The following is a 16,291-nucleotide window of genomic DNA, read 5'->3' as shown; positions in this document are numbered from 1 at the left end:
AGACTCAAGTTCAGTCAACAAACAAACAAACAACAAAAAAACAACAACAACAACCTTGGTTTTGGACATGGTTCAACTCTAATGTGGGCAGCAGTAACTCACAGTCTGCTCTTAGGAAGCAAAGACGGTGGTACTAGGCAAGGAATCCCAACTGCATTAGCTTCTTGGTGCCTTACAGAGAGAAGGAAACAGAGTCCAACACAGCTTCCGATAACGCAAAACTGACAATGAAATAAAAGACAGAATCATTTGTTTGTTGTTTGTTGAGACAGAGTCTCCTTGTGTAGCTTGGCTGGTGGGAGCCCACTACATAGACCAAGCTGGCCTCAAACTCACAGAGGTCTGCCTGCCTCCTGACTACTGACGCCACAATGTTCTGCGAGGCTCTTTCTTGAGCTCGGATACTGCCTCTTACCCCTGGACTCAAAACTTTAGAAGACCAAAGTAGATGGAATTAAATGCAGGTGAAGGGTGTGGGGGGAAAAAGACAAAAATAAACTCGAAACATACATAGCAGAAAGCATACTTGATTTGGAAGAATTTTTCCATCTCAATTCTCCCCGGGCCTATTCATAACAGAGATACGGTTTCTTAAAATACATTTTCTGCACTGGCTGGGTGAGTCTCCTTAAAAATGCCTGCCATACTTTCCCTGGCCCTGCCTCAGTGAACTCATAATTCCTGACTGGCACCTTCCATGAGACCAGCTGAATTTGAGCAGCTGGGGTAACCCTGAAACCTGGCTAAGGGGCATTCACGCCAATCCAACGGTGTCAGATACCAGTGGGCTTTTTTTTTTATGTGTCTGTATGATCTGTATGCATGTATGAGTGTGTGTGGAGGTGCTTACACACTGTGTGTGTGTGTGTGTGTGTGTGTGTGTGTGTGTGTGTGTGTGTAGATCTGAATCAGGCTCAAAGTCTGGCGTTGCTAGCATTCCTCAATTGTTCTCCACCTTATTCTGATGCAGGGTCTTAACTGAACCCAGACTCAACTCTGGTGGACTCCTGGGATCCCCTTTCTCTGTTCCCACAGGGATTACAGGTGGGCCATCAGGCCTGCTCAGTGTATATGTGGATACTAGGAATTGGAACTCTTTATCCACTAAGCTATCTTCTCAGCCCCTCGAAAGTTTTTTTATTTAATTTATTTAATGTGCACTGGTGCTTTACCTGCATGCATGTCTGTGTGAAGGTGTCTGATCCCCTGGAACCGGCATTACAGACAGGTGTGAGCTGCCATGTGGGTGCCGGGAAGTGAACCGGAGTCTTCTGGAAGAGCAGCCAGTTCTTTTAACCTCTCCAGCCCCAACATTTTTTTTCTATCACCCCACTAGTCCCCTCTTCAACACTATGTGTTTTGTTGCACAAAATTGTGTAATCCATAAAAACACACACCCTATCTCTCTGGATCTGATAGGACCGAGCTGCAATGGAGTCAAGTTGGTTAGTATCAACTCCTCTTTAACATTTGCTCAAGCCATTCACAATTCTTTGCCTTGTTGAAACTTTTTTTTTGTAATTGAAGTTTGTAACATGAATTCTAATTCTTCTTAATAATAAAAACCTGGAATCAGAAAATGAAGTGAAAGCTGAGAGATCAGAGAAGCAGAGCAACTGATCACTAGAGAGACCTTTTACCTCTCCTGAATCCTAAGACCAAAATGGTAATCCTGTCTTCAGACTGTGTGGGTGCTCCTCATACTGGACTGAGCTCCTGTCTCCTCCTGTGTTCTATCCCTCTCTCCACCCAACCATACTGGAATTAAAGGCCTGGGGTCCCGAGTGCTGGGATTGCCTTTGTGTGAGCTCTGTTTCTCTTAAAGACTGGTTCAATTTCATGTAGCCCAGGGTGGCCTTGAACTAACAGAGATCCATCTCCCAAGTCCTGGGGTTTAAGGTGTGTGCCACCACTGCCTGGCCTCTGGTGGCTTAACTCTGCACCCTGATCTTCAGGAAAGCTTTATTTGTTAAAACACAAACAAAGCATCACTACAGACATTTTAAAGAGAGCAGTTTTAAATCCCCAGTGTAGTCATGTGCCCCATTAGGAGAGCAGCCTCTTTTCCTGTGGGGAAGGCTTTGCAGTCAAACTGGATGCACAGGCTTGCTCGTGGGCCTTCCTTTGTATTGTTTAGCCTCTGCAAGTCTCAGTCTTCTGACCTGTGAACTAGGAGTTGCTAACAGCACCCGGCTCATCATCGTGGGTTAAAATTGTGTCTACTAAGCATTCACAAACTTTTTTCTCTTCATTATTCTCTAAATAATATCGTATAACAACATTCACACCGCATTTGTATTATATTAAGAAGTATCAGTAGCCAGGTAGTGGTGGCACACACCTTTAATCCCAGCACTTGGAAGCCAGAGGCAGATAGCAGATCTCTATGAGTTTGAGCCCAGCCTGGTCTACAGAGAGAGTTCCAGGACAACCAGGACTACACTGAAAAATCCTGTCAAAAAAAAAAATTATCAGTAATCTAGAGATGACTTGAAGTATATGGGAAGAAGTGTACGTGTTAAGTGCAAATGGTACCCATTTTATGTAAGGCACCCCAGAACCCTTGGATTTTTTATATGAACAGGTGTTGGTGTTCATGAGAAGGTGAAACTGAATTCCCTTAGACACCCATGACAATTTGTCTTATATGTATATAGTAATAACTGTCACCACACCGTTTGTGAGTGAAAAACACTGAACACAGTCACACTCACATTGTCTAACTAGTCCAAAGGGAACTTGATAAAAATAAATCATGTACTTTCATTATTTCAGAACTGGGCACCCTCCTCTGGAGAATCCAAGTTCTGTTGCCAGCACCCCTGTCTGGCAGCTCCCAGCCGCCTGGAAGTCCAGATCCAAAGGATCCAATACCCTCTCCTGGCCTTTATTATTATATGAATTATTGAAGCCAAATATTTTGTTTTCTCCCCCACTTAAAGACAGGGCTTCGGGGCTGGGCGATGGTGGCGCACGCCTTTAATCCCAGCACTTGGGAGGCAGAGGCAGGCGGATCTCTGTGAGTTCGAGACCAGCCTGGTCTATAAGAGCTAGTTCCAGGACAGGTTCCAAAGTCACAGAGAAACCCTGTCTTGAAAAACAAAAAACAAACAAACAAACAAAAAAAAACAAAGACAGGGCTTCGGTCGGAGAGCTGGCTGAGAGGATTGGAGCACAACCTGCAGAGCCCGAGGTTCCCGGTTCAAGTCCCAGGTAAGTCTGTATATACTGTGTGTGAATGTGTCTGTCTGTGTGCTGTGTGTGACTGTGTTTGAATGTCTCTGTGCTCTGTCTGTGTGCTGTGTATGAGTGTGACGTCTGCATGCATAATTAATTTGAAAAAAAAAAAGACAGGGCTTCACATTGGTTTCAAACTCACCCAGGCAGGAGGATGACCCAGGACTACTGATTTTCCCTACTGTGTGTCCTGAGTCTTGAATTACAAGCATATGCCAACACGCTCCATTTACTTGGTGTTGGGGAAATCCTGGCTTATGTCGTGCAGGGGATCGAACCCAGGGCTGGTGCATGAGAGGTAGCCATTCTACTGTTAGCTTCAGCTCCATCGCCTCTTTTTAAAATCTTCTCCTCTTTAGCTCCACCCCTCACGATATCACCAAAAGTTCTTAATCACCTAACAGATATTGTTTGCAACTGGATAGAATCCACTTCAAAGTTCAATCCCCAAGTGTCTCTGTCTAACCCTGAATCTTTGATCTTTGTCCCTAGGAAGAGCAGAAGCCTTAGAAACACCCCCAAACCCCTCCACCCCCACCCCCACCGTGGGCCTTCTCAGAAGTGCAAAGTATTTGCTCTGCCACCTCTCTAGCCTCCTGGCCTTGGATGAGTTGTTGGCTTTAGCTGGGAAAGGTTTGTCAGTTGAAGGAAGAGACACTTTGGAGTGTCCTGAAGAAAAACAGAGAACAAAAGGTCAACTTGTCTTCATTCTGAAGGGTGCCGGGGAGTTAGACCAGAGACCAAGGTTGTACAGGTTCGCTTGCACGTGTTTTTGTTTTCTTCTTGTTTCACAGCAAGCCGTCCAACAAAAGGGAAGCTGCTTGTCTTGGGGGCGCCAAAAGGAAGGGGAGGTAAGTGTGCAAAATACCCTTTTCTGAAGCTGGTGCTGGAGAAAGGAATTTCAAGCAGGGGTAGCGGTAGGTGGATAGAAAAGCCACAAGAAACCTAGAAAACCAGGCTGCAAAAGAGATACCAAAAGAAAGTTCCTGGTCTAAGGTGACAACAACGGCGGGTATTTAAGCTGCACCTCCAGTGTGCTGGGCCCCATGCCAGGGGCATTGTGGCAGTATCTCACTTAATCCTTTCAACAATCTTAAGAATTGCTCTTGGAATCGCCAAGGTACCATCGTAGAGAGAAAGGGAAGAAGGGAATTGGCCACGATCACCTGAGCAGAAAGGAATGACAGACTCGGAACCCACACTCAAAATTGATCCAGTGTCACCCTAACCCGTCCTTCTATGTATCTCGGGGCATGCTATCCTCAGCCATTCCAGGCGAGTCTGGGTGCTCGCTCTGTGGCGTCTATTATCTTTCCTGGTTCAGGCATCTCCTTTCCTAATGTGTTCTCTTAGAGGCTATGCCCAGCCGAGCCTGACACACCAAAGTCCCTCCTTGGTTAGACACGGGCCTCAGAGATTGAATGTGGCAGCGCCTTTCCCCTTTCCCAGCATATAAAACGAATCCGAAGTTATTTACAAAAACATCATGCCAAACAAGACACACACCCTCCCCTTCATTCACTCACTGATGCTGCGCTAGGAACAGCCAGGGGTCACCAAATGGCGGCCAGATGGCAACTGGCTGCTGTCCCTAACTCCAGGAGCCTGGGGCAAAAGGCACAAGTGGCCCACCTGCTATCTAGGGCTTGTGAACCAGCCACTTTACAGAAGGCCAGGGCTTGTGAACCAACCACTTTCACAGAAGGCCAGGGCAGTTCCCTGCTCTAGCATCACCTCCTGCGACGGCTATCCCAGCTAGCCTGGCCCGTTCCCAGCTTTCCAAGGACTTCAGCCGGCTGGGCTGGGGGGGGGGGGGTCACGGGGACCTGAAGCCGGAGCAAGAGGGGGTGCTCGTCCGGGTGGGCACTGTGGATTCCCGAGTTAACAGCTCAGAGAGAGCACTGCTATAGAAGTCCGGCTTTCCTGCTAGAACCGCAGAGGCAGAGGGAAGGCTCTGCAGCCGTCTTCCGAAACAAAGAAGGCAGCCGGGGCTTTGGGGAGAGCTCGGTTTCCCCACTTATATTCAGCACCACTCCCCCTCCTCCCACAGATCCCCGAGGCAGCAGGCCCCCTGGTTATCTCTGGTCCTGGAGCGCCAGGGCCTTTGTCTCCCCCTCTGCCGACCCACCGGCCAGGCGAGGGGCCTCCAAACCCTTCCTGACCCTCCCAGCTCTTTGTTATCTTAGAGGGAAGATTACGTTTCCCGGTAAAGAGACAACTGCCAGGCGCCCTCGCCCTCCGTGCAGGCCCAGGGCCCTCAGCGGTCGCCCCACCCTGTGGCCTGCGGCATCCCGGAGCTGCCCCGGGAGCGCCAGGTCTGCGGCTCTGCTAGAGCGGGGCGGGATTGTCGCGAGCTGCATGGGGGCGGGGGGGGGGGGGGGGGAGCAGGCGCCCAGGCAGGATCTGGGGACAGCACTGCCTTCTCTGGGTCTGCCACCTTCTCCAGTCCAGCCATTCTAGATGTTTCTGAGAGAGCAGGTGGGCCGACCGACAGCTATCAAGTTCACTACTCGTTTTTCCCTATTCCCCTAAATCTATACACCTAAATCTAATAAAGGTGCGGATATACTCCGCACCTCAACACCAAACAGGCATGTGGATTTTTTTTTCCCTGGTTACAGCAAAGGCGTATATTTCAACTTCTAGTTTCTATGTGCTCTTCGGATGTTCCAAAAGAAATCAAAATGGAAAGACTGGGCTATAAAATTATTGCAGTATTTATTAAATAAATTTAATTATATGAAACAGACAGAGAGGAAAAGGGGAGGGGGGAGGAGGGGGGAGGAGGAGAAGGAGAGAGCGTGAGCCTGAACTCTCCCTAGGCAAGCATGTCACTGAGCCAAATCCTCAGCCCAATGCTGTATTAGAAACCTCTCGTTTTAGAAGGGCCTGGTGATACAGTCCTGAATCTCTGCATTGGGGGAGGTTAGCATAGAAGTCATAGTAAGATCTTCTCTCTAAATCAATAAAGATCTTTGTCAGAAGAAGGACCGAAATGAAGTGCGATACACTGACTGAGGAGCAGTGTGCAAGTGCGGTTGGCTCTCAGTAGTCAGGTCTGCATTTTCCATGACTCACCTTCCCTATCATTACCTCAAGTGGTAGGTAGCTTTCTCTGGTAACCCTGGTTTCTTACATGCAGCCAGGCCCCAAACAACAGATGTATATATCTCAAGGAAAACGGTTTGAGCTAGGTGAGACGCCCTGATGGGACATCTGCCCTAGAACAGTTGAGAATCTTGCTGGGAGGAAATAACCAGCAAAACCATGTTCAATATTAAATCAGCGGCTATAGCAGGAGGCTGCAGCATCTCCGGTCCCTGGGGGTGGCGGAGAAGGCTGTTTGGCAGCTTCTATGAGAGGATAAATGGGGCTCCTGACTAGGAGCTGAGGGGTTGAAGAGTGCAGGGATACGCTTATAGGAGTAATAACCCTTAAATATTGGCTGTCGTTTCTGCTTTTTATTTAGTTTTTGATGATTCATTTGTTCAGAAAGTACTCACTGACTCTTTACTTTTTAGGCACTCAGTTAACGTATCTCCCTGCACCTCCCTCTCCCCCAGTTTGAACTCATTGTTGTATAAGCTAAGCATGGGATCTACTACTGAGCTAAACATCCAACTTTGTCAGGCTAGCTGGTGGCTTAGCACCCAGAGAGACAAAGGTGGGAGGACTGCCTGGAGTTTGAGGCTCCATCATGAGCTACAGGCTACCCTGGGGTACAGCATTAGACTACTTCTCTGGGGGCTGAAGAAATGATGGTTTAGTGGTTAAGAGCACTGGCTGCCCTTCCAGAAGACCCGGGTTCAATTCCAGCACCTACATGGCAGCTCACAACTGTGTGTAACCCCAGTTCCAGGGGCTCTGACACCTTCACACCAGTGCACATAAAATAAAGTTAAATAAATTGTTTTTTTAAAAATATTTATTTATTTATTATGTATACAGTATTCTGTCTGTGTATGCCTGCAGGCCAGAAGAGGGCACCAGACCTCATTACAGATGGTTGTGAGCCACCATGTGGTTGCTGGGGATTGAACTCAGTACCCTCGGAAGAGCAGGCAATGCTCTTAACCTCTGAGCCATCTCTCCAGCCCCCTAAATAAATTGTTTTAAAAAGAGGAATAAAAAAGACTACTCAAACAAACAACCTGAAAGTTTATAAATCAATAAACTCTAGCACTTCTCCACCACCCTTCACCGGAGGTAAACAAATGTGATAGCATCACATAGCTTACTATTTTTGTCACCTGGTGGTCACAGAGAAAACTGTCTGGTGCGGAGGGAGTCTCAGATAGTCTGGTATGCAAGCTGTCACAGCTTGCTCTGTTGACGGGTTCCTGAGGAAACAGTTCTTCTCATTGTGGCTCTTTGCTTGTGTAGTGCCCCCCCCCTTTTTGGTACACTGACCCTCATTATTCGGTCTGATTCTCATGGGGGAGACCCATAGCTATGGACATCTCTGACTTGATTTTATCATATGCATCAAGCATCCAAAGTAAGTCTTTGAGTGGTAGAAAAGGTGGAAAGATTCTCCACACCTAGTATGGAAGTGGACTTCCCACCCTTCCAGTGGTACCCCAACTAGACAACACCTCACGGTCACCAGGAACTCTTAGGAAAACTTGCAGAGATCCCTCCTCTCCCCGCCCCTCATTGGTATGTAACAAGTCTACAGGCTTCTACCACCCACTCAGGTTTAGGGTGCGCTGGAATCAAAGCTCTGTCTCCCTCAGGCCACTTTTTCCTATTGTTTGAGACAGGTTCTCTAGCACAAGCTGTCTTCCCAGTCCCTATAAAGCCAATGACGACCTCGAGCCTCTGGTCCTCCTCCACGTTCAGTGGCTAATCCAGTGCTGGAAACCTAGTTCCCATCAGCTTCAGCAAAGCCCCAACCAACAGTCTTACAATCCTTAGCATGCTTCATTAGGGTGCCGTGATTCCTCATGTCCAAGCAGAACCGAGTATTGTACTGTTCAACATTCTCAGCAGGACTAATGCCCACTGAACTCACGCCCGTTGGATTAAAGAACTAGAGATTAACCACTCCGTGGATGGATCTGGCAGGAAGGGCATTTCAGCTATTTTCATTGAGTGCCATAGTAGCATACTGTGGGGTGTCTGGGTTGGTTCTGGTTAATTCCTAAGTGGGGAGGGGAACGCTCCTCTCTACACCACTCACTTCTTGATTGCTTCCTGAACATTCATTGAAAACTGGTGATTCCTGAGGCTACCAAGAACGGCACTGTAGAATTTGCAGGGTCCATTCCAGAGTGAACCACAAAACCTAAATTATGTGGCTGGGGAAAGTTGAGATCCAAGGAAAGAGTCTGGGGCAGGCACGTCGGGAGGGAGGGGAAATCGACTCGTCCATCAATAAAAACAGCTTGTATTTATCGTGAATCATGTGAGGGTCCTCTTTCTCCACTTCATGTGTGTTGTTATCTCCCGTTTACAAATGGAAAACTGAGATTTAGGGCACCGAAATCATTCCCCAAGGCACACAGATAACCAAAGACCGAGCTGGGAAGTACAGACCCAAAACTATAGTGCCAGTCCCTCGCCCCTCCCCACAACCCTGCTTCTGTCCCCAAATTTCTGATCTATTCATGGCCTGAAATTCGGGCGCCCTTCAGGCGATGCTCAAGCCAGACCAGACTGTAAAGTGCCTCTACCCTACTCCGGGCTTCTCCCGGGCTGCGGCTTTAGAACTACAAGGCCCAGCAGGCATCTGTAGGGGGAGGAGGAGGAGGTGGGACTAGCGCCGGGTGGGAGTGAGAGAGCGAGCCCTCGCGCCTCGCCGGCGCACAGCGCTCGGAGCGCTCCTGCGGATACCGTTGCGGGGCCCTCGGCAGCGGGTGGCGCCGAGCCGGAGCCGGGACGCCGGTGCAGCCGCCGTTTGCCGAGGACCCGGGCTGCACAGGGAGTTGGCCCTCAACGTCCCGACTGGACGGACACTGTGCTTAGCGCATTGCGGCGACCTCGCCTTTCCCGGCCGCGAGCGCGCGCCGCAGCTGGAAAAGCAGCGGAGCCCGAAGACTTTTCTCCGTTCCCAGGGGCGCACCACACCAGTGCAGCAGTCAGTGCACGTCGTGGCCCTCGGAGGGGCGATGGAACCCGGATTGCCAGAAGCTTGAGGAGCCACTGCCGCGTTCTGGAGAGCGGGGGGCGCACGATCTGGGGACCCCCGGCGGCGGACCCAAGCCCTCCCCCCCGCCCCGCCTCCGGGGCACCAGCTTCGGCTCCATTGTTCCCGCCCGGGCTGGAGGCGCCGGGTTCCGAGTGCCGCCGGGAGTCGTGCCTTGGCCGCCGAGCTCTCGCGACCCGGCCAGGACCTGAACGGAGCCCTGAGACGACCGACCCGAGCGCAAGACACAGACACCCGCCGCGCCACGGCGAGCTCTCCAGAGGCGGGACCGCAGCGCCAAGTGAGGTAAGAGTCGTCGGCGTCCGCAGAGCCCGCTGGCTGGGCGTCCCGAGCGGCCCCCGCGCTTCTCCCGCTGCAGCCCGCGCCTCCCTCTTCCGATCTCCCCCCCCACTCCACCCACGGCTCCACTCCCTCCCTGGCGCCCCTGTCCCTCCTCCCTCGGCCAACGTCGCCGCCCGCGCCCCCTCCCCGCGCGGGGCCCGCTGCTGCTGCCCGCTGCCCAACTTTTCCGCCAACTCGCGCTCTGGAGCTGGCGAGGCAGCTGCAGCTCTCCGAGTCCAGACCCCGACCCTCCGGGGAGAGGAGAAGGCGGCGGAGGCCGTGGGTTCCCGCGGGGAGGGGGGCGGGAGTGGGCTGCGAGGTGAGTGTGTGTGTGTTATACACTCCATCTCTTTTGGTCCTCTTGTGAGGATTCACACCCCCCCCCATTCAGCCCGTGGCTTTGGGCGCAACACCCCACATCTGGGATCTTTTCAAGTGTTTTTCCACGTCCGGGCAAGTCTGGGGTCCGGGTTGGGGGCTTGAGAAGGAAAGGAAGTGGCGGGGAAGGCTAGCTTGTCTTGGAATAGGTTTGAAGGAGGTGTCGTCACCAAATGGCTGAATCGGCTTTAACGGAGAGCGAGCAAAAGATTCCCCCTTTCCGAGGGGTGGTGGTGGTGATGTTCTGTTTAAGTCTTAGACCTAGAGGGTTTCTGAAGGGGTCTGGGGAAGGGGAGGGGGGCCGCGGGGTCTGGATCGTTCTGGGAAGTGGGGGAAGGGATGAGGGCTGGTCCGGTGCGGAGTCCTCCGTTGCCCGCTTGTTGCTTCTCTGTCCCAGACCCCCTCTCCGCGCTTCCCGCGTCTCCTCTAGTGGTGTCGCTGGCGGGGTGAGGCAGGCGAGTACCCATATTTTTTTGGAGGAATTTACTGACTTTTTTATGGTGGGGTTTGCGTTTACCCCCTAGTGAAGCAACTGGACACCTTGGGAGTGCAGGAGGAGTTCCCTTTTTCTGGGCCTAGAAGCTATTAACTCATTTGCAAAGCATTTCGACGGCGTTTTTCTCCCCTACCCAACCCCCCATTTCCCAGATGTAGCTGCCGCATCTGGTTCCGTTTCACCCTACACGGGTACACCGCAGCCACATTATTAAACATCCCTCTTCCTCCCCTCCCCCTCCTAAATTAAAACTGAGATTCTTCCACTAGTCCTTCCTACCACCACCCCTTAATATTTCTTGAGACGTGGAGAGGAGGCTTTGGGTTGGAAGAGAAAAGAAAGTTGTGGATCGCAAGTGATTTTGGATTCCTCCACACTAGCCTCTCCTGCTGGTGGCGAGCGATGGGTGGCCGGGGTTGTGCGGGAAAATCAGCTTGGGAGATGCAGCCATAATTCCCTGGACCTACTTGGGAGCGGCTTGCTCACTAGAGGTGGCCCTTGTCGGTGGGTCTGGGCCAAGATAGGCCTTGACGTGTGCTGGAACCAAAGCATCGCCTCGCCTCGCCTCGCCTCGCCTCGCCCTTTAATTATAGTTGGAAAGTCTGTCCGGTGTGGACACTGTAAGCCCACCTATCGCCACGCGTCTGGGTTCCTCGCGGGGTTCCGTCCTTGATGCGGGAGCAAGCGGGGTGCAGCGGCTGATGCTGTTGGAGCCAGAGGCACCTTATGTTTTCAGTGAGTTCCTTGGGTTGCAGCCCTCGGTAACTGAAAATGGAGTGTTTGGCCGTTTGAACAATGACTACAGGACTAGAGAAGGAATGTACACTTTTTTTTTCGTCGGGGGGCGCGCGGGTGGACGGCGGGTGGACAAGCAAAGCATCCAAAGGGTCCAAAGTTGGCGTCAGGGTGGGGAGAATTGGTGGGTTTCGCCCTCTCCAGTCTTTTAAATTGAAAACACTTCTCTGGTTTCCTCCTTGGGGCGGCAGTTTTGGAGGCTGTAATGAAATCGCACTTTCTCTAGACATGGTAATTAAGGTGACTGTTTCCTTCGCAGATGTACCCTGGTCTTTGCACCTCCGGACCAGTGCTTTTTTTGGAATAGTACCTAAATTGTAGAACCATCACCCTGAGATGCTTGAGCAGAAAGTGGCTGTTTTCCTTCCTTGGCCGGGTTCCGGGTTTCTCTGAGACTTGTTTTAAAGCTAAGTAGCAGGGCCCCTGGGACTGACTGGCCATGGTCTGGCCAATTACTCCCACGCTGGGGTGGTGTCCCTTCCTTTCAGTGACCTAAGGCCGGCAATCTCAACTAATACCCACCAACTGTCCTGGTGGCTGGCCTTCCTCCCTAATGGCTTGTTTACATATTTCCCCACTTGGGACACACTTCTGAGACCCTGTTGACCCCTTAGTGCTGAGTGTTTGGGGACCGAGACGCTTTCTGGGGCTTGGCTCCAGCTGGGACAGTTATATATTTCATCAGTGACAAGTTACTTGAAATATGTTGCTTTTACTCTTAGTCATAGCTGAGTGTCAGCTTTTCAGTGATGGGCCATGGATTGAGAGTCATGTGTACTCCCAGTGCCAGTTTCAAAAGTGTGTTCACGATGGGAGGATGGACAAACGTGGACATTACTTCCTTTGGTTCCAGGGTAAAGCCTTAGAGTGGTGTTTTCCTTGACCTCAGGCCATGAAGCTTGTTGGAAGGTTCAGTCCCCTTTTTGCTACCCTTTGAATAGCAAGCGAAGCAAAGGGACAGAAGGAACAGAGGGACATGACAAATGTTGTCACCGTCTCCTTACAAGAGAAGATGACAATATATATATAGGCACCCTACACCAGAACTACCTTTATCCAGGGCGGACTCCAGATGAGAAAATTGAATGGGGCGTCGGGTAGGCAGACTCCAACCTTGGAGACCAAAGACAATCTTTAGACCTTGCTGTTAGTGATCTGCTTTTTTCTTATTAGTGATATTGACCTGATGCAAGACTCTTAAAAGCTCTTTGTTCGTGTGAACTTGGGACTTAGCAGCGAGTGTCTCCAAAGGCCCTTTCATTTTTTTTTTTTATTCTTAAAATTACATCTATTTACTCATTTATTCATGTGTGTGCACAAGGGTGCCACAGTGCTCCAGTGGAGATCAGAGAATAGGTTGCAAGATGTGGTTTTCAGCCTGGAGAGATGGCTCAGCAATTAAGAGCCCTGGCTGAAACGGGGCAGTGGTGGTGCACACCTTTAATCCCAGCACTCAGGAAGCAGAGGCAGGCGAATCTCCCCTGAGTTCCAGGCCAGCCAAGGCTACACAGAGGAACCCTGTCTGGTTTAAAAAGGATACTGGCTGTGATTTTAGAAGATTTGGGTTCCGTTCCCTGCACGTACATCAGACAGTTCACAGGAACTCAGTGTCTCTGCAGATACCTGCACCGGCACGCACATATCCACACACGTATGTGTGATTGAAAATAAAATCTTTAAAAAAAAAAGAAAAATTACTTAGCTCTCTTCTTCCATGTGGGTTCAAGGGCTTCCTCTCTTACCTGCTGACCTATCTTGCTGACCCCAACGGCCCTTTCCTTGCCTCCTACTTTTGTAATCTCTTTCATCCAAATGTCTGTTGAGCTTCAGAAGAAATGCCGGTCCCTCATCATCCCTGCATTCTGGAGGGATGTATAAAGGTCAGAAGTTCAAGGCCATCCTACATGCTGAGTTTGAAGCCAGTGTGGGTCTCGTGGGGACCCCATTTCCTCCCTGGAAAGTCTGGGGCTCTGCCGCAGGAGGAAAAGGAGTGAGCCTTGACTCCGAGGTCTTGCTCTGAAAAGGGCCTCACTTTCATCACTTAGGAGGAGTTTAATTTCCTCTTGGGAAATTTGTCTTGCATTTTCCTTTCCCAGGGCTCTGGAAGAGGGCTAATGAAATGCACCCAGGAGTCCAGATGTGGGTCTTTAGAGAAGGTATGGTGTTTGCAGAGGTCAAATACCTCCTATGGGATACACTGTCTTTTCCCTCTCATGGCTGCGTTGCCTTTAAATAGGAACTCTACTTACTACCACCCTCGAGGAAGACACTTTATTTGTGGGCACTCCTCTACCCCCCCAACCAAGCCTGGAAATAAGTAGTGTTCACCTAGGTAAGGGATCCCACTAAGACGGTAACCCTCCACTCCTCAAAAGCGATCCCTCCAGCCCATTTGTTTGGTTTTCGAGTCTGGTTCTCATCTAGGCCCAGGCTGGCCTCAAACTTGAGATACTCCTATCTCGACCTCTTGAGTGTGAGTGAGATGATACACACAGCATACCCCCATACAGCTATTACTATTCAATATAAAATATTTTAGATACTTTCCATATGTGTGAAAACACACACACACAGGAATTCACTTTGTTTCAACAGTGTTAGGAATTGAACCCAGGGCCTTTTACCTGATAGGCAAGCAGTGTCACTACTGAGCTAACCCCTCCAGCTTTGTTGACAGTCATTTGGATATTTTTTAGCAGAGGTGCAAGGTAATCTCTGCCTCTCTGTCTTAGACTACCCTCTTGGGCGTGTCTTTCTTTCTGAAAGCAGGTTTCCCTCTCTTGATCCCCATGCTTAAAATGTTTTTAATAAACCAAACTTCGTCATAAAACACACACAATTAGCATTTTTTTTCTTTTATTTATCTCTGTGTATAAGTGTGTGTCCATGTGTTTGAGTATGCACACATGTCACAAGGCTTTAGCCTAACTCACTAGAATGAAGGATGGTCCTCAACCACAGCCGCAAGCTGAGTCATCTCCAGCCCCGCAAGCAGCATTTATTTCTTTTGTACCAGTTATAATTTTGTAAACAAGACTACCCTAGTGTTTAAAAATGTTTATTAAAGTGATATGCGGGATAAGTTAGCTCTGTCGTTTAGTAAGTCAGATCCCAGTCTGAAGGGATTCATACTTCTGTATCATATTCCTTAATTCTGGGGCCTCGGTATGCTTAGAACATTTCTCTGTTGGTATCGTGGCTGGTTAGCATGGGGAACCGGCTGTGGCATTTCCCCCCCCCCCCCGATAATCTAATCTTTTTTCTTGAAGAATATCTACAGGTTGAGAAACCTGGATTCCCAGATGCTCATGTCATGTTGGCAGTCAAAAAGTTTCAGGCTGTAAAACATTTGGAACTCCAAATATCCAGATATTAGAATCCGACCAACTTTTAAATCTGAAACATGCATGGTTGCAGACAGCTCGCAAAGAGGATCCCAGGCCTGGGTTTGTCTCTTTCTGGTCTCATGTGTCTTCTTTCATTCCATTTAACATATGTGCCTGCATTTCCTATGTTCATGCTGAGGACTGAAGGTATTGGGAGATGCAGTTAGGCACCGATCCTGCTCCATGGAAGCCTGCGGTTCCTTGGTGTTCTAGTCAGGGTTTCTATTGCTCTCTGATACTGTGATGAAACACCATGACCAAACGTTAGCGTGGGGAGGAAAGGGTTTATTTATTTCAGTTTACACCTCCAGGAAGCTGTCCTCACTGAGAGAAGTCAGCACAGGAATCCAAACGGGGCAGGAACCTGCAATCAGGAATTGATGAAGCCAGAGGAGTGCCGCTTACTGGCTTGCTCCCCGTGCTTGCTCAGCCTGCTTTCTTAGAGCACACAGGAACGTCAACCCAGGGCTGGCACTGCCCACAGTGAGCTGGGCTCTCCATCAGTCATCAGTCAAGAAAATACACCGCAGGTTTGCCTACAGACCACCCTGGTGGGCATTTTCTCAGTTGAGGGTCCCTCTTCTTCCAAAATGACTATAGCTTGTGTCAAGTTGATCTAAAACTCGCCGGCACAGTTGGGGAGAGAAGAGGGTGGGGAATATGAGTTCAGTACGGTGATGTAAACACCATGGGAAAAGGGCTGGTAGTTTATTGGGAAATCAGAGGGATGGGGCTGAGGAGCCTGGCAGTGTGCAGAAGCAGAACTTTGTGAGATGGGGTTCACGGATTAAGTCATTCCTGGCCTTATCATGGAAGATGGACACTCGCACAGACCTGCAAATACAACGGGAGCCTCCTTAAGTTTTGGGGTGATAGTGTCCTCATTTGAAAGTATGTGAGAAAAAAACAGTCAAAACCCACTTTAAACTTATTTGGGTTTTAAGAATACATAATATTCATATTATGTCTTAGTCTTTCTATTGATATTATTATTGATAATATTATTGATATTTCTAAAATACCACCCTTTGCACGTCATCAATATAAATAATTTGAGAGTGCTGGCAGTTGAATCTAGTGCTTGAAGCATGTTAAAGTACACACTGTGCCTGGCCAAAATATAAAAAAAATTGGTGAGATATTTTACATTTTCTTTTTCCCTGCTAAACGTTCACAGTTTCTGCTCTCACTTCCAGCGTACCCCAGTTGGCAGGAGCCATATTTCAGTAGCACAACAGCTGCATGTGGCCAGGAGTCACCAGATTTGCCAGCTGAGCCCAGAGTGCTAAGGGTATGAAGATGGGATGGGCAAAGTACCTGTGGGAAGGGGGACGTTTGAGTACTCTAGGAGAGTGTCGGCAAGGAGGGGTCTGGAGAGGTGGCTCAGTGGTTAACAGCATTTGACTCTCTTTCAGAGAATCTGGCCTTGGTTCCCAGCACCCCCACAAGGTGGCTCACAATCCAGTTTCAGGGGGCTCTGATGCTCTCTTCTGGCCTCTGCAGGCACACACACAGTACACAGACATACAA

General features: G+C 49.7%; 1 protein-coding gene across 13 annotated transcripts in view; it reads left to right on the top strand.

Annotated features, from left to right (window-relative positions):
• The first annotated feature begins 9,414 nt into the window (after positions 1 to 9,414).
• The window catches only part of Fgfr1 (fibroblast growth factor receptor 1), a 53,043-nt gene continuing 46,166 nt past the window's right edge, over positions 9,415 to 16,291 (top strand). For 4 of the 13 annotated variants that reach the window (XM_057752305.1, XM_057752304.1, XM_057752303.1 and 1 more), the window contains exon 1: positions 9,904 to 10,025. The gene's annotated coding sequence lies outside the window, so the exon portion shown is untranslated. Of the gene's footprint in view, positions 9,671 to 9,902; positions 10,026 to 16,291 lie in introns of those variants that run through there. The other 9 variants (XM_057752311.1, XM_057752310.1, XM_057752309.1 and 6 more) reach the window with 4 other exon arrangements.

This window comes from Chionomys nivalis, chromosome 20 (assembly GCF_950005125.1).
Source record: "Chionomys nivalis chromosome 20, mChiNiv1.1, whole genome shotgun sequence".
NCBI classification, from domain to species: Eukaryota; Metazoa; Chordata; class Mammalia; order Rodentia; family Cricetidae; genus Chionomys; species Chionomys nivalis.
This window is presented reverse-complemented; position numbering and strand designations above follow the sequence as displayed.